Below are 19,481 nucleotides of genomic sequence, written 5' to 3' on the forward strand. Positions count from 1 at the left end.
ATTAGCAACTTTTCACTGATATTTTTTGCTTTTGTTTATCTTTCTTGATTAAGCTTCACGGGCAGTTTTGTTGACCTGATGCATAAATTACAGGCTAAAGATGCCACATGTGTTGAAGCTTCATATGGTTCAAGGAGAGTTTCGCTTTTATTGGTTTTTGACAATCATTTTCATTTGTTTTTTCTGCTTGGGTAGATTACATGTTGTTTTTAGGGTTTTGTCACGAAATTGCCAAAGGGTGTGATTGTGATATAAATATATATATATATATATATATATATATATATATATATTGGAGATTTTGAGATATATATATATATATATATATATATTTTTTTTTTTTTTTTGTAATTGGCTAATTTTGTTGTCAAAATAAGTCCGATCGAGTTGTAAATTTCGGTTTAGAATTTCAAGATTGAAGATCGGAAGCGGAATTAAAGAAGTTCAAGTGTTCATGCTTTAATACAATCCTGGATGATGAAAACAATACCTTAGAAAGGTGTGTGAGTATGTGAGAACACTTAGGAAGTTTTAGAAGGTTGAAACACAAGTTTTTAGGAATTTTACATTCTGTTCATCTTGAACTGGTTCAAGATTATTCAAACAGCTTCAAAATCTGAAGCTTTGTGGAGATTTTTTTTAAAGACTGGTCATCTTGAATAGGTAGGAGAATCCTGAACTAGTTCAAGAATCAAAAGGATTGTTCGAATTTGTTTCCTGGCCATCTTAAACCGATAGGAGAATCCTGAACCGGTTCAAGAATCAAAAGGATTCTTTGATTTTTTTTTTCTGGCCATCTTGAACCAGTTCCACTTTCCTGAACTAGTTCAAGGTCTTTTGCCAGCTTTGGTAACTTTAGTTTCCTTATCTGTTTTGATCCCTATTTGGTCTAAACTTCCTTCCAAAATCCTATACACGAATTTGACTTGGTTTCCAAGTATCTTTACGTTTTCCAAACTTCTATATAATCTCTCTTTCATTCAACATTGAGGTATGACTTTTAGGAACGAGAACTCATTATTTTGAGAAAGCCTTTTTGAGAGATATTATTCAGAAAATCAAATCTTATTTTTCTGTTTTTATTTTGAAAACACACACATACATACACGAGTGATTTAGTAGTGTTGTTCTCTATCTCGTTGGAATTGGAGCATAATTGAAGATTCAAAGATTCCATAAAATAAATCTATTTCTTCTACATCAAATTCATATCTTAAAGAAAAAGGGTGAAACAATCACACTTTGAAAGGGTCAAAGCATTCGAAGAGTGTTGTTTGATCCACCAGCAATCCTTCAACTGAGATCAAGAGTAAGCCTGGAGTCAAAAGCTATTGGATGGCACATCGCAAAGCCGGAGATTGTCAACGATTGGTTTTTGGTAGAACGATAGGGTGTAAGCCTGAGTTAAAGTCCATGGTACTTTATTTCATACATAGTGGATTGTTTTGCTTTGGACTGCACAGTACATGAGATTTTTCCCACAACAATTGGTCTATTATGCCAATTGGGGTTTCCTTGCAAAAAATCCTAGTGTCATTTCTCTAACTTTACTTACTTTACTTTTTAGTATTTATCTTTGTGATTGTGGATGTTTAATTGATCATATTATTTAGGTAATTTAATCAATCACAAAAATTGGACAAGTTGACTTATAAATCTCATCTAGGTCATTTAAGGAGATAATCACAATTAAATCAACTAACAGCTTCTGTAATGACCCGATCATTTTCCTTCCTATCCTTCTTCTCCATTTTTAGAGATTAATTTTTTACATTGAAGTTTCCTTTTGTGTAACCTCACTCTTCGTGGTCGGAGTTGATTTTTGACCTCATGTGCTTTCATTCTTATTGGTTTCCTTGAAAGGCGTAACTTTACTTTTGGAGAAAAGCTCGCCGGTTGTTTATTTTTCCCGCAGGGGCGTAGATGAAAAGATTCTTCAGAAACATTTTCGTTTCTTGGGGTGTTTTTCATAAATATCTTTTCATAGATATTTTGATTTGAAGGTTTTTAAGAAAATATCTTTTGGAAGATATTTTCATTTGGGTCACTTGCGCAGTTATCTTTTATGTAAGTGCCTTATGCAATTAATGAAAGTTAATTACAAAGTGTCTTCTTGGGGCTTGAATCCTCATACGGGATTCATTTCTATATTTCGTCAAGTCGTGTACTCTTATAATTGTCTTGTGGTCGATCTCCCAATTTTTGGGGTATATCTCTCTGCTCGGGACTCAGTTTTCGATGCCATTTCTTCTATTGTTCATTTTTTCTCATTGCAGTTCTTTTTTGTTCACGGTGTTTTGCCATTTGAGCACGTCTGCATAAATTCCACTTTTTCAGGCCGGGCGGGACCCATTCGGGGTAGTTTTTGAGTTTTTCTTTAAAGAGGGGGTGAGTGGGATATTTCCACTCATTTTCTCCCTCTCTTGGCCGACAGCCATGGCTTTGGGCTGCCACTTTTCTTTTCTCTTTTTAGCCTCTTTTCCCTTGGATTTTTCCGATGATGTCTTAGGCATTAATGTCGGCCTTGATGAGACCTTCAATTCCAACCATTTGGAATCTCATTTCAGCCATTTTTTGAGTTCGGGTTTGAAGCCAAGTTTAGATTTAGGTGCTACATCTTAAGGGTTTAATGTTCTCGTTGTTGTCCCCGACAAAACCCTGAAGTATCGTAGGATTCGGAGTGGTTCCGTTTCAGTGGGATTTGAAATTTCATCTCAAATTGAGGTAGGGGTTGTTATATGTTTATTTCCTTAGTATTTTAGTGTTTTTGGAGCTTGATATATATTGTTTACATGCTTACTAAACCATAGTCTTGTATATAGATTGTAAATCCTTGAAATGACTTAGGGTTTAGTGTTTTAAAAGCATGTTTGGTGTATATATATGTGTAAGTTGCCAAATTATAGTTTTTATATATATTGTATAGTTTAATTCATGATTTGAAGCATGCCTAGCTTATATATATATATATATATATATATATTGTGTAAAGATAACATAACAATTAATGGCCTTGAGATTATAGCTTATATGTTTAGTATAGCTTGTTTCATAATTCAAAGCCGAGCATGTTTATCTTGGCATGCGTAAATTGTTTCATTTACTAAATTATTTGATTTTAGTGACATTTCATGTTTAGTTGATAATCACTTGAAACGTAGTACATTTATTTACCTTGTGAGCATAATACTAACTTCTTGTAGAATTAGTACTTGTAGCCTCCTAAAATGGTAATTGGACTTAGCATGATATAGGATATTATTGTCTTGCAAAGCTTGTTTAAATATATCTTGCATAGGTATATAGCTTGTTTAGAATATTACAATTGCTTACTTGAAAGCTAGTTACTAAATTGTAGCTTATTTAGTACTTGTGGCATAGGATAGTAATTTGGCTCAATTGTTATAAAATATTCTAGTTTTATATATAAATTGCATATTGAAGACTTGATGTGTCATATGCCATTTAGACTTGAATTCTAGGATATGGTTTGTGTGGATTCAACCTTATTTGTGTATGGAAGATAGTTTTTATGCATTATTTGATTTGATATAAGTTTGGTTTAACTTATTGATTTTGCATAAGTTTTGAACTTATTAATTTTGAAAAACTTGTAAGGATATAATACAGGTGATGGCTAGGGTTTGGCTCTAGTATAGAGACAAGAGTCTTCTAAGTCATAAGTGCGCACTAGGTAGTACCTTGTGGGTTGTAATTACCCAGAATAACTTGCTTGGTCTGTGACCACGTGTCCTAATCTTTCCACTATTTGATTTCGCATTTAATTTCAAATTGTTAATTATGGATTACTTGTAGCTTAAGAATTGGTGCTTACCTTGTGGGTTTAGATCTCATTTAGTATACTTGAAACTGTATACTTGCTTCGTGTATTTAGATCTCATTTAGTATACTTGAAACTGTATACTTGCTTCATGTATTTAGATCTCATTTAGCATACTTGAACTTGTATCCTTGTTTGTGTATCTAAACTCTATCTAGTATACTTACGCCTTATATGTTTGTTTTGTGTAATCGGATTTCATTTTAGTATACTTGTGTCGTGTATACTTATTTTATGCGTAATTCATTTAGCTTAGTATACTTGTGCTTATATACTTGATTTACGAGTTTTCCATATTAATTTTATATTTGTGTATGTATGCTTAGACATTGCATAACTTGTTTAATATGATTTAGTATACTTGTAAATGTATGCTTATATGTCGTATATCATGTTTCAATATTGTTTTGTATATTTGAGTATGCATACTTGGATGTCGTTGTTCATTTCAATTGCATAAGTAGTTTGAGATAATCCCTTAGTTCACCTTGGAATATAGATGTTAGGAGGAATGATCCATTGTGATGATCTATGTTGAACTTGCATGGCATTTGAAACTTTAGGGTATACGCATGCACTTCTCCTTACGAGTAACTTGTTTACTCACCCTAAGTTATTAGGTTATTTTTCAGGTACGGATACCTTGGTTTGGGATGCACAACATCCCTAGGCTACCTTGTATATTTTGATGTGATTTGATGTACTTTAACGAGCATGCAAGTGTTAGCATGCATCGTTTTGTTATTTTAAGTTGTATTATATAGTTAAGCCAAAATATCATTTTTGTCTCGAAACTTGTAATGTGTGCTTAAGCATATTTTTTGACATTCATTTTATGTATATAATATGTGGCCAAGGGCCAAACTTTATTTGAAATCCATGCATATTCATAAACGTAGAATTTTGCCTTTAATGTGAAAAATATGAAAAACAAGGGTTTTAGCATGTCATTTTTGCATCGGAGTGTGCATTGTGTATGAAAATTGTTCGTTGGCATTCATTTACCATGTAGGAGGTGTAGCCAAGGGCTAAACACCATTTTGTTTTAAGTTTCGCATTTTGGTTTCATATATTGTATTTTTGGGCTAAAATAGAAAAATGAGAGGCTTTAGGGGTTCATTTCCAAATCGGGTGGTGCAAAGTGTGCACGAGCACATCCACTAGGACTCATTAAATATGCATGAAGTGTGGCCATGGGCCAAATGGTCTTTTTATTGCATTTAGGTCCGGTTGTTGCATTGTTTACCTTTAAAAGGCATGTTTCACGCATTGGGGTTTGGATTTGTCATATTTTGCATCGGTGGTATTTTTAAACCGTGGATAATTGTAGCACCTTCTAAAAGGTATGTTACGTCTGTGTAGATGATCGTTTTCATGAAAAACCCTTTCCTTGGTGAAATCCTCCTATAGACTCATTTTACATTTTTTTTTTTGCATATTTTGGTTGAAGGGTATTTTGGGGTTTTCCTTCAGGAAATAAATTCTGGTATCGACTCCGTCACCTAGAAAATGTGATTTTAGGAGGGGTTTCTTCATAACATTTTTCCATAAAATATCGTCTCGGTCTTGTAAACTACGTTTCAAATTCAATTTTCTATTTTTCTTAAATTTTTCTAGTTTTCAAAACTTCAAACTTGGCACTATTCATCGACTTTTGCTCGAAAGTCGTGGCGATCGTTTCGGAAGTTCCAGGGGTCTTATTTATGCATTTTAGGATTGCATTAACCTTACGGGCAATTTTTGGATCTCCCGAACACCTATTTTCAGTTCTTGGGCAGAAACATCAACTTTTGGCGTTCGGACGCAGCTGATGGCATCCAAACGCAGTGTTCATCTTAGCTTGCGTCCGGACGCAGTCCTCTACGTCCGAATGCAAAGCACTTTTAGCTGGCATCCGCCCACGAACCTTGGCGTTCGGACGTAGCCTTCGAGCCTTGTGTCTTTTGGCAGGCTTGGCTTGGCATCTTATTTTGGTCATAACATTTTCATCCGATCTCGGAATCAAGTGATTCTTGTTCATTTTTCAATGCCTATCTAATGGTGTGCACGGTGGCACCCATTTCAGTTTGGAATGACCATTTTGCCCTTGGTCCATTCCTTAGAGGGTTTTGAAACCATAACTTCGGTCTTACTTCCGCTGAGTCACGGGACTTCTCGGAATGCCATTCTCGTGTCTTAGGGATGACGTACATCTCTATAGACTTGTTTATGTTTTGTTTCCACATTTTGGATCCATTTTGGGTCGTCACAGGACACACTGGGTTGGTAAAATCCAGGCTCGTCATAAGTGGTATCATAGCATCCGGGTTCGAAAACCTTAGGACGATGGGTTTTGGGTGTATATCATGCTTGTGTTGCCATGCTCTATGTTTTTAGTTGCTTCTTGATAACATTTTTTTGATTCAATAACATGTTTACGTGTTTATGTGGACGTATGTTTAGAAGTTTACTTTAACTGTCTCAGCATGATATATATGCTTGTTTGCTTTAATATGTTGTATATACTTTTCTGCCTTAGCATACTGTGTATGCTTGTCGGTTTTAGTACATTGTATATACTTATAGGTCTTATCATGTTGTATGTGCTTGTCTACCTTAACATACTCTATATGTTTGTCGGCTTTAATACATTGTATGTGCTTGTCTGTTTTAGCAGGTTGAGTTACGCTTGTCTGCTTAGCATGTTGGTTATGCTTGTTTGCTTTAGCGTATTGCATGCGTTTCTTATTCTTAGCATGATTGTATGATGCATACATTGACATGCCTTATGTGATTCTTTACAACTTGTGTGAGTTTGTAGTCCATTGTTATGTTATGTGTTAATTGTTTATTTCTATGTCTTGTTTAGGCATTATGGGTTGTCCCAGCTTGGTTAGTAGAGATCGATGCCAGGGCATTGTCTCTTAGGGTCCGTCGTATCCCTTAGATGCATTCTTGTCTTGCGGAATTTCTTCCTTGGGTAGGAGAAATTCATTCTGTAAGGATCCCCATGCTGGGAACCTTCTTGTCCGTTTTGTTGGTTTGGGTGTTTCGAGACCTTAGTCTGACGATTGATGCGAGTAAGGCTTATGTGAGCGTAGAATCACAGTCTTTGTTTGGTGGAATGAGACGTGGGCCAGGAGGCACCGTTTCATTTCCTTTTTCCTTCGTGGCTTCACGACATGGTCGAAGAGTGTCTGGGGTGTTGGTATCATCTCTTGGGGGTTCCGTGGTGACCTTGATGTGATGACGTCATTGGGGTCTTGTTTCTAGCGTCATGGGACGATGAGTCGGAATTGACTCGAGTCTTTCCTTTGGGATTTGGGAATTTTGTCTTCGTGAGCCTCAACGGCGAGGTTCTCGTATATCTTCTTCTTAAAGTGATGGTTAGAGTTTTAATAGGTGCATTGACCTAGGATCTCTTCTTGTCTTGCCTTGGACAGCTCTTACGAGCTAAGGTTGGGGTGTGTGTGGTTTCATGTAATTAATTGCATTCTCCCTTGTCATTAGAGACTTAGGGTGGTGTGTTAGGGTTTCGATGGGATCCTATAGAGTTCTCATCAAACTCATCGGCGTCTTGAGTTGTGTTCACTTGTTGATGTCTTGTAATGGCTAGTGTTGGAACTATTCATTACATCGTTGGTTGTTTTGTGTGGCGTTAGGATTCCACCTTGGGTTTGAGCCAGTATTGGGAAAGACTTGTAGACTCTTTGTTTCGGGAACTTTAATGTTCATTCTGGGAGATGATTCATTTCCTCACGGTGAGAGATTGGAACCATCTGAGTTTTTGGGCTTCACTTTCAGTGAGTTCCCAACATCGAAACACAGTTCGAGAGTAGATTTTTGTGAAATTATTTGGCCGACTTCCTGACATCGAAACATTACAAAATTCTCCAATTTTATTCTCCCATGATTTAAATTTCAAAATAAATTTAGTTTGTCACATTTCGAGGTCGGATAAATTTTCTATAAATATTTCTTTCAAGCAGCCCATTATTCAATTTTTGAGCACTTGGGGCATGTCCGAGTGCCCGATACAGATGAAAACAAAAGCATGAAAAGGCGCCTTGTTTAAATTTCCTACAATATTGTTATCCAACACCATATTATTGTAATCAAGTCGAGTCGATTTAATTTATTAAATATCTGAGCTGTGATTGATAAATAAAATAGTTAATTGAAGTTGAGATCAAGCTCCGGCATTGCTTAGAGAACTCGACCTAATGTTAGACAATTTCAAATTAAACGTATAAGGAAATTGACGTGGAGCTTGAAGTATAGGTTCCTTACGCGGTTTGAAGGGTTGATTGGAAAATCTAAATTTTATAGTTTTGCCCACCTCTCCCCACGGAGTGTATTTGGTCAACCGACCAATCGTTCAAAAAACAAATCCTGTCTACGTCAATGACGAGTCAAATTTTACACTCAGACAAAAGAAGCTTGATAATAAAAATTTGAGAATATCAAAACTTGTAACTCTTTTCAGGGCCCCACAACGAACCCAAAACCCTTAGCAAAGATAAAAAAAATTACAATGTCAAAAATGAAAAAAAGCATACACAAATTCTTAATCACGTGAACTTGATCGACTCGTTTAGCTTGATTAGTCAATGTCAAGTAATACTCAACTCGAGGTTTTAATAACAATTTTGACGAGAGGAGAATTTGATTATAAATCAAATGAGGCTAAATAAACGAGCCATGTTCCAAGTCTTCAGTAGTTTTTTAAACAACAATTTGGCGATTCTAATCATTTCAGGCTTGATTCATCTAATTAATTTTGAGCTTGAATTTGAACAACAAACACGAGTGTTTTCGTAAGAAAATGAAAATGAACTGAACCTTAATCGCGTGGAACTCTAGATTTTTATGAACGATTTGTTTATTTGCAATCCTCTGTGTATTGCGAAGGCATACCTATTAAGATTAACAGGAAACTTATGTGAAATAGTTGTAATGTGTAAGATCATACTTTCACCAATGAAGTTGTGATTTGACACCATAATTAAGATGCTTTTTCTAATAACATTACCTACATATTGCAAGCTATGGAAACTTATACAAGATAGGGGGAAAAAAAAAACTTATTCAAGCTATGTTACCTACATAGTATTAATATTTATACAAAACCAGCAAGAAACATCAGCAATTGTGCTCTTACTTTCATTCTAAATTAACTGTCAACTCTCTATTAAAAGCTCTTGCAGGCTTAATTGAACTTGTATTCGTTTCTGTTGCAGAAGTGAAAGGATTTGGTGGTATGGTCAAGTTATTTCCTTCTTTTTCCAGCATTTGAACCACAATTTTCATGAAAGGCCGATCCACAGGGTACCACTGAATGTACCAGAGCCCAACAATGGCTAATTTCTCTGCTATCTTAGCATGTTCCTCTTTCTCGATGCTGATCATACCTAGCTCTTCTCCTTGATATAAACGATTATAAATCCACCCTGGAAAGTATGTTTGGCTAGTGTTCTCTACTTTAACATCAATATTTTTCCTCCCACCAACCATTTCAAGCAACAACATTCCAAAGCTATATACATCTGATTTATATGACACATTCCCGAAATTCCTAGAAAAGACTTCTGGAGCAATATAACCCATGGTCCCTCTTGCAGCAGTCATAAAGACAGCACTTTATTCCTTGGAACACAACTTTGCTAGGCCAAAATCACAGACCTTTGGGTTGAAATTGTGGTCCAACAATATATTGTGAGGTTTAATATCAAAATGAAGGATTCTTTGATCACACCCTTGATGAAGATATTCAATTCCTTTGGCTATGCCCACAGCAATTTCTTGTAGCTTCTCCCAGCCAAGGAAATGGTTCTTCTGATCTTCTGAAAATATGAACTTTTCTAAAGAATCATTTGGGCAGAACTCACAAACAAGAGCTCGACTAGATCCATCAGCACAGAAGCCGACCAAGCGAACCACATTCACATGGTGGATTCTACCAATTGTTCCCACTTCATTGATGAACTCATCCCCTTTTTCTTTTGAATTGTTGAGAACCTTAACAGCTACAAAAATATCATTGGAAAGTTTTCCTTTGAAAACGGTCCCATAACCCCCTTGCCCCAGTTTTTCCTTGAATTGATTTGTGATCTTTTTGATATCATCATACAAGTATCTTGAGGGCTTGAGAGCTCTATAGTCCTCCAAAAAAATTTCAATCTTCGCTTGATCTTCTTTCAATGCTTTGTTTGAGCTATTGACACGATAAAGCACGACCACTACAACAACTACCAGAGCAAGAACTAAGAAAACTGAGATCACGGTAGCTGCATTACAATAAACCAAGTCAACGAGAAAAAATATAAGAAAAAACCATTTTCTAGTCATAGATATGAAACAAAATGTGATCAATAGACAACTTTACATGTCACAATTTGATTTATTGATGAACCAGTAAAATAGGACAAAAGTATTAGTTTGCCATGTTTTTTCTGATATATGAAAAATCTGACTAGTTCATATTTTGTTCCTTATTTTAAACAGATTTCAACATTTGCTCTTTGTAGCCTTTGATTGAATGTGTTCTCTATTGAAGGAACAAACTAATTTCTTCATTTTATTTAGAGTGAAATAATAATACTAATAAAAATAAAGAAAAAGAAATGAAGAGGAAGACAAATCAAAACCTCCAAAGAAGATAGGGGGTTTGAACTCCAGAATGAGTCAATTGGCCTGAGGTTATAATATTTTTTAACAGATATGTAACAAATACAGAATCATATATATATATATATATATACACACACTTAAGGATATTATAAGATTTAGTACCTTTTGGCGTTTCAGGTTCTGATTGGCATATCGGGGAATTTGGTTCCAACCAATACAATAACAGATTTTGTCTGTTAAATAAAAATCATAACGTGATGCAGTGTAGTTACCAATCCTTGTGCAGGAAGTCAGGGAATCATACTCTTTGGAATAGACAGCATAAATTTGATATCTGGGAACAGTACTAAGGCAAGGGATAACAGTAAATTTGATATGTGGTGCAGAACAGTTGTACAAAGCATAGACATACATGTATCTGCTATAACGGTACTGATCTGAATTTATAAACCTGTACTGATCTGAATTTCTGAACCAGTCCTGATATGAATTTCTAAACCTGCACTGATCTGAATCTGTAACATAATTATAAATTTGAAAAGGAGAGGCAGATAAATTGAGGTTTATAAACTGTTTTGGAAGGCAGCCTTCCCCGTCATACACCTCAATCCTTTGAGATTCGTAATATATGTGCTTGACAAGCAGATTTACTGAATATGGCAGCTGGAGCGCGGTTTGATTTCTCTCGTTACACGTTAGCTCAAACTCAGGAGTGACACCGTGGCCTGGCACCGACACCGTTCGGTTCTCGTTTTTGAGCCAGAAGGGGAAACGGATGGCTGGACCATGCTCCTCGCATCTTGAAACCTTGCATACATCGTGGCCTTCTCCTATCCCTGCAAACAATACCAGAGACAACATGTAGAAGGGAAATTTGGCCATTTCAAAGTAACCACCTAATCTCCACAGACTCTCTCCCTCTCCCTCCCCCTCCCCCTCCCCCTCCCCCTCTTCCTCTTCCTTTATCTAAAATTGAATTGGAGGTGTGTTATGATGGACTTGTCAGCGAGGTAGTTTAGTTTCCAGTAGGAATGCAAAGTCTTTTTAAGGTGAAAATTATTACATGGTCACCCGACCAATGGGCCAATGCAAATTGTCCAGGGACCACATAGTAATAATAATGATAATAATATTATTATTGTTATCACCATAGGAAGGTTTAAAGTCTAAGTTTCTTGTTTATATTGTGCATCTCGAAGAGTAATACTGTGGAGAGACCTCCTTTATGAGAAGTGAGAAGAACCATGATTTCTGAGAACTACTTCGTGAGAAGAACAATGATCTGTTCATAATTAACCATTGAATGGACATAATTTTTTGAACTATGTAAAAGTGTTAATTGTGAGTTGTGCGCAACGGAAAATACTTAGAAAATTTTAAGTTTTGTAAAACAGATTTGTGTCATTACCAACTTTACTAATTTTAGCAATTAAATAGTTAATCACATGCAAATATAATAAAGCAAAGTATAAAGTTAGAGATGACACCAGGATTTTAGCGAGGAAACCCCAGTTGATAAAATACGTCAACTGTTATAGGAAAATCTCGTGGACTGTGCAGTCCAAAGTAAACCAATCCACTATGCTTGAAACAAAGTATACCGAACTTTGACTCTGGCTCACACCCTATCGTTCTACTAAACACCAACTGCTGACAATCTTCTGACTTTGCGACTCCCCGTCCAACAACAACTTGACCTCAGGCTAATGCTTGATATTTGTAGAAGAGTAGCAGGTAGATCAGACAACACTCCATGAATGTTCCGACCCTTTCAAAGTGTGATTGTTTTTACTTTTGTTTTTCAATCGTCTGAATGATGTAAAAGAAGATCTGCTTTGTCTGATCGATATAAATACAACTGTATGATCACGATCATGATTCGAACTCCACAACTCTAACCTAACTAGGTGAATATGTGTATGTTTTAGGAAGACAATAGAAAAATCAACTTTGATTTTCTGAGAGGAATAAACTTCCTAAGGCTTTGTATGATATATGAATAATGATTAAAAGCCGTATCTCAACCTATGTGTATGACATGGTTTATATAGAGGTTTACAAAGTCCTATTCCTTCTGAAAATAAAAGAAAATTCGTGCTTAGGACTTAGAAGGAAAGTTGGATAAAAAAGGAATCAGATAGAACAATGAAACTGGACTTCTTATGCAATTAGGACGCTTGGAACCGGTTCCCATATTTGGTACCGGTTCCCAAAGGACAGAGAGTTGTTCTCGAATCTTAACTTTTGGAACCGGTTCCCAAATCTTGGTATCGGTTCCCACATAACAGAATTCATCCTGAACTTGGAAATTCTGAAAATATACCATGTATATCATTGTGTCCTAAGTGGGAAACAATGTCATAATGTGTTGTTCTTTCCTTTTTTATGATCAACAGTACTTTCCTCATCTGTTTAACCTCTGAATTTCGTAGTCGATGTCAAGTCGGATATGGTAACTAAAATTACAACTCGACTAAAACTTGTTTTGTTACCGAAATATGCCAATGTATAAAAATATATCTCGCAATCTCCCCCTTTGGTAATTTTGTGACAAAACCCTAAAAACAATTTATAATCTACCCAATGCAGAAAAATAAATTACAATTGTTTAAGGAAACATGAAAAATTTGTATCTCTGTTCTCTTCTACCTTTGGACAAAATGTCACCTGATTCCTGCACATGAATCAAGCAACACTACCAGTGAAAGTTTAATAAAACAAGTTAAAAACTCCCCCTGAATTAATTATCCAAAAATTTATTTTGTTTTAGATTTTCTCCCCCTTAATGTAACCTTGTTCTCCCCCTTTTCGGAACAAAATTGACAAAGTAAGATTAAAGAGAAATAATACTAAAACAAAGTAAACATGAAATAGTTTAATACATGTCAGAAATCAAAACATAATATCCAAAAATATCAAGTCATGACAATGTATCAACTAATCAAAAAGTAATGCATGAATGATATGAACAAGAATCAAGCATCATGATCATCTCCAGCAAATGGAATTATAGAAGTCAGAATCTCCTCATCACCATCGTCACCATCATCAGTGTTACTCCCACTAACATCCTCATCACTGTGATACCCCTCTATTCTAGAGCTACGGGTGATCAAGTCTGAGCACAGATCCGAGAGATACCAAACAATCAAGTATATAAACAAGTATTTGATTATAAAAGAAATAACTAAGAGTAAATAAAATAGCAGAAAAAGAAAACTAAATAATAAATCCTCCAAATGAAATATCCAAAACCTTCAATATCATTACAACTCGGGAATCCATCTAGTGAACCCCTACTAATAATCCCAACTGAAACAACTGAAAAGATATAATCCGAAACTAAAACATAAAGGGAATCCTACATAGAATCGGAAGAGTGATGTGGACTGTCTCTGCTCAGCATGGACAAGCTCTATGTCTGAAACTGACGAACACCTGGAAAAAAAATAATAATAATAGTGAGTCAAGCCCACGAACAAGTTCTTTCTACGACAACCCAAACAGAGACCGAAGAAACTATATATATATAGCTAACCTATGCAATAACTATATAGTCTATACTACATATACACGCTAAAGGAACCTCACTAGACTATAGGGTTGCCTCAACCTGAATAGTAGGTAACATTCAAAACGCACATATAGTAGGTATGAGTACCTAGACCTACCAGGGCACACAACCTCATTATATCTATCTACACATCCCTGGCAATATACGCACCATATCCACTGATCCTGAGGCTCAAGCTTATATCATGGCATAAGTTTATATATATATATGTGTGTGTGTGTGTGTGTGTGTGTGTGTATAATATATTCTATCCAATCTAAAGTAATCCACTATGTATCATCCAACTTGTTCAGTTAACCTGACACAAATATAAGTAGGACTTAATATTTTAGTTAATTAATCAATTCCCTTATTAAGTAGGAAGGACTTAACTAATAAGTTAATCCATCCCTAGAGTGCCACTATCCTATACTGGTGCACTACATCCACACAATCCAATAGTTGAGGTAACAATTAAAGAAGTACATCAAATAATTCAGAAATAAACATAATAATATAATATCATGCTATTACAAAATAGGAACGACTTATAATTTAGTTAATCTTCCTACTCCATATATCCTACACAAATTAAATCTTAAACATGCTGATATTTTACTATACAATCAAGCAAGCATTCATGCTACACATTTAATCTTAATTATTAGAACAAACTAAAGATTAAATCCACTCATTTCTCAAAGAATCAAATAGCAAGCATTATTATATTTAAGTTTGTTTTAGAATTTATTTAAACTCCTATCCAGTCCTTATTTGATGGTTAGGACCCCTTAAATTCAATTAAAATTAATTCAACGTTGTTTACGAAACTTTCCCAGATAAGGCTCGAGCTTTTGTCCTAATTGCTTGAGCATCATGTTTCAGGCTTGAGCTTCCTGCTTCAGGCTCGAGCTTTTCACCTAATTGCTCGAGCTTTTCCTTTCAGGCTCAAGCTTTTCATCCAATTGCTCAAGCTTTTCCTTTTAGGCTCGAGCTTTTCATCCATGGCTCGAGCTTTGCCCCCAAGGCTCGAGCACTGTAACAGCAGTTCGAGCACTGCTACGCGAATCGACCCAGAATTCTACTGTGAACTTATTCTTTATTGTTTGAGGATTCTAAGGCATGTTTCTAGGTTCCATCAATACTCAGATATGAAAGTACATCATTTAAAACATGTATAAACTCATAAAGAAATCAAATCAAATCATGAATTTATCAATTCATACATCAAGAACAACCATGAAAAAATATAATTTATAAAACCTATGTTCTAAATCAATTAAATTATACATTCCAATTTTAATTGTTCTTTACATAACCCTAAGATTATACTAGAGATATAAATTACACAGATCAAATGAGAAGTATAGAATAAGAACTTGCCTTTAGGGATTTGATAAAAACCCTAACCTCCTTCTTCCTATTTCACTTCCTTCTTTCTCTCTCTCTCTAAAATATTACGTGATATATTTCTAGCTCCCTTTTCCAACCCTATAGTTATATATTTATTGGCTAAATAATAACCCTATTCCTTTTCCCAAGCCAAGTCAAGCTAATAAAGAAAAATAAAATTAAAATACTAAAAAGGTAACTAAAATATATATTACATATAATCTATGTATATTCTTTTCATATAAATAAAATAAGTACATCAGATTATTACTAAAGGACTTTCCTTATATATATATATATACATATACCCTATCCATAGGTAATTATCCATATCCATTAAACCCCTTATCTAAGTAGTCCATGGAACCCAATTGGTTAGCCCATGACTACTATCCATAACCATTAGAATAAAATAAAATAAAACAACTATTTAAAACATTTAATTCCTAACCATTAATTACAAGAAAACTCCTAACATTAAAGTAAACAAATACACATTATCTAACACATAATTCAACTAAACAAGTATTTCAAATAAGCACATAATCAATTAATTTATATAAACAATTAAACAAATAGCCAAAAAATCAAATAAAGATTTAAAAACACAATTAAAACAATTAATAAAATACCGAGACTAACCTTTTAAAATTAGGGATATTACAATCATCCTCTGCATCCTCATCCTCCTCATCTCTATTATCCTCAGCAATAAGTGATGGATCTGGGGGGGCTGGTTTGTAGGCTGGTCTGTAGACATCCTCAGATGTACTACCTGTCCTCTGTTCTTTAAGCAATCTGACATCTTCTTGTAAATCAAGAACAACGTCCATTAAGGCCTTTTGATTTTGAAAAATCTGAGATTAGAGCAAATTGGCATCCAGAGTGTTAAAAACCCGCTTAGTTGGAAAGAGCTTTGCAACCTCTGGAAGAGATGATGAAGAAGCAGCTGCACCCCTGCTAGTTTTCCTGGATAAAGCTCTTGCAACTTTGGACTTGTTAAAAGCCCTAACATCACATGATCTTAATATGATGAGCACGAGGTGGAAGTGGAATCTTAAAATGCTAATATAAAGCCATAATGATCATAAGGAATGGAAATGATTTCTTCTTGGAATTATTCTTATAATACGCAATCATCAATCCATAAATAGAAGAATCAAGATGTATCTGTACATCTATAGATAGGAGATATAGTACCTCTGCACAATCTGAAGAGATCATATATTTCTTCCCAAAGTAACTCAGATTTGAGATAGCAAACAAATTCAAAAACACCGCCTTATCTGTAAGATAGCGATTTGGAATGCAATCGGGAAATCTTGATGAGTCTAGAACATACAACTTATTACAAATATCTTCTAACTTCAGCCCGAAATGTTCCAGTGGAAAGCAATAGCCAGTACTTGAAAAATTCTTAGGAATGCCAAGAACTTTGCCGATCATATCAGTATGAACTACATAGTCCTTATCAAATAATGACACCTCAAAATATCCTGAATCATGAACCTTGCGAATATTTGAGTAGAAATAGTGAACTAAATCGGACGTAGGAATTCGCCATTGTGGTAAAGAACAACCACTTGTGCTTCTTAATATAGTCAACCAATTTCTTCCTCGGACTGTCTCTTGGCTTCTTCAAGTTCACATTTCATTCTGACTTAATCGGACCGTCCTTATACACTTTAGTGTATACATACCAAGCATGCTCATTATAAAAGTGTTCTTGAGCAAACTGAACCTTCCCAGTGTTAGATACTGACGGATACCGAGGTGGTATCTCAATGGTAGGAGAGCCAGATCACACAGGAGAAGTCGGAGCATCCCTTGGAGCGGTTGAACCCTCTTGTGGTTCCCGGATAGAAATTGTCATTCGGGCTCTCTTTGGAGGTGGAGGTGATGCAATACCCTTGCCTTTGTCCTTCTTGGATAGTCTTGGAGGCATCTTGTGTTTGATGAAATTGGTTTGAAGCTTTTGAGTTCACTCAGTAATTTTGTCGAACACCTGGAGTGCGCTTCAACACTTGTTCTTGGGCAAGCTTGAATTAATTCCTCAAAACCCCCAAAAATCAACAAAGAATCAAGCACAATATTAAACTCAAAGCCTTCAATATCAAACCTCAAAAATCTTCAACCAAATCCACTAAAAATGTTTCAAACCCAAACACCTCTTTCAAACTTCAAAACTTCTCTTCAACTCCCAATCTTCAATCAAGATCAAATGGATGATTCTATGTTCAAACTTGCAATGTATGATGAGAATGATGCAAGATTTGAACCAATATAGGAACATATATATGATGTATATATGTATGAATTTATATGGTGTGCAATATAGAGAGAGTGGTTGTGTAACAATACCCAACAAAAAGAAAAATGGGTTGCTTTTATGCCTTTTTACACTGCCAGGAACCGGTAGCCAAAATGAGAACCAGTTCCCACTGGGTAGTGAGCAAACGTGGAACATGGACCACTTTTGAACCGGTACCAAACTTGTGGCATCTTGTACCGGTAGGAAATGGGTGGAACCAGTAGGAACATGGCTGAATGCTTGCTAGACTTGAAATTTTTTCCAGAAAAATTTTCTAATAGACTTTGTGAATCACTCATTGATCAAATCAAACGAAAAACTAAAATCTACAAACTAAAATCAAAAATCTTTTTGAATTTTATAGTTTTTTCATTATTTTTATTTTTTTTAAAGCAAAATTAAAACTAAATCATTGAGCAGTCATCCAAAATCTTTCAAGTCCACACCTGATTCAAATTTCCAGAAAATTGTCAGTGATATCTATGAACACAAATTTTGACTCCACAGAGTAGCCAATCAATTTCAATTCTCAAGAAATAATCACAACACGAATTTTAACTTGCAAATTTTATGAAACATTTAGAAATCAATCTACTAAGTTCAAGTGTGTGTGTGCAATCCATCTCATCAATTTTCAATCAATCATCAATAAATCATTGTCCAAACTATATTGATTGAAAAACATCAAGATAAAATTGTCTTTGAGCAATTTTTCTAAGTAAGGTGGTTTTCACTCTAAAGAGCAGACAGCAATTCCCCAATTTAACTTGTCTCCACCTTTTCTTTTTACTCATTTAGCTCCTCTTCAAAGTTTAATGGGAGATTTCAAAAACATCTCAATAGGTAGTCTTTTCCTAAACAAAGAATTTAGCATTTTTCTTTTCTTTTTCAAGCTAAATTTATTCAATTTTTTTTCAAGCTCCTATTTTTTTTCCAGACAATTACCTTTATAACTTTTGTAATTAATATACCCTAGTCAACAATTCAAAGATTTTCAATCAAATTTTTAGTGCATAAAAGGTTATAAACATAAGAGATTCAAACCTAAAAATCCCTTAAATAATGCAAATCAACTTTCATTGTATAGATTACAAACCAAGAATCTATATTTAATCAAAAATCATGTATCTCAATTTGCATTCAAAGATAGATCATAAATTCAATGGAAGAATTTTCTCAAATATATCATGAAGATTATGATTAGAAACTCAAAATCCTAAACCAAACCCTAGTAAGTGATCCAATGGCAACAAATTTTTTTTTTAAACATAAGCCATGATCACTAAATTTCATAGGACTCGGTTTGAAAGTGAAGTCCTTCTGAAAACTTGTTTTATGGACTCAATAGGCACATAATTGATCAAATCAGACTTTTTGATCCAAACAGTTCTCACTCTCATTTCCTGAAATTCTTTTTCTTTCTTTACCTCTTTATTAGGCAAATTTTCAGCTCTAAAAATCTTAGATGACACATTCATTTTCTTCCTAGAACGCACCATTTACCTAGCATGAGAATTTTGAGAATGAATTTTAGAAAAGTTTTTCTTTTTTCTGTGAAGGCATGAGTTATACTTATGTCCATTATTTCTACAAAAAAGTGCAATGCAACAATTTAGGCACATAAAATATATCAGAATGTGATGCATCAGGCCCCAAACATGGTTTAGGCATAAAAACAGGTTTAACAAAAGTTATTTTACCTTGATTACTAAAAAAACCTTTAACAAATCATAACCCTGTTTTATCATTCACATCCTTACCCATGTTGATTATCT

The 19,481-nt window shown here is 34.8% G+C and overlaps 1 pseudogene; it reads right to left on the reverse strand.

Annotated features, from left to right (window-relative positions):
• Positions 1–8,883: 8,883 nt before the first annotated feature.
• On the reverse strand, positions 8,884–11,399 carry LOC132271646 (rust resistance kinase Lr10-like; annotated as a pseudogene).
• Between the last annotated feature and the right edge of the window lie 8,082 nt (positions 11,400–19,481).

The sequence above is a fragment of the Cornus florida genome, unplaced genomic scaffold (genome assembly GCF_030987335.1).
Source record: "Cornus florida cultivar Cherokee Brave unplaced genomic scaffold, ASM3098733v1 CherokeeBrave_3.0.0_Hap2_Chr08, whole genome shotgun sequence".
In the NCBI taxonomy this organism is placed as follows: Eukaryota; Viridiplantae; Streptophyta; class Magnoliopsida; order Cornales; family Cornaceae; genus Cornus; species Cornus florida.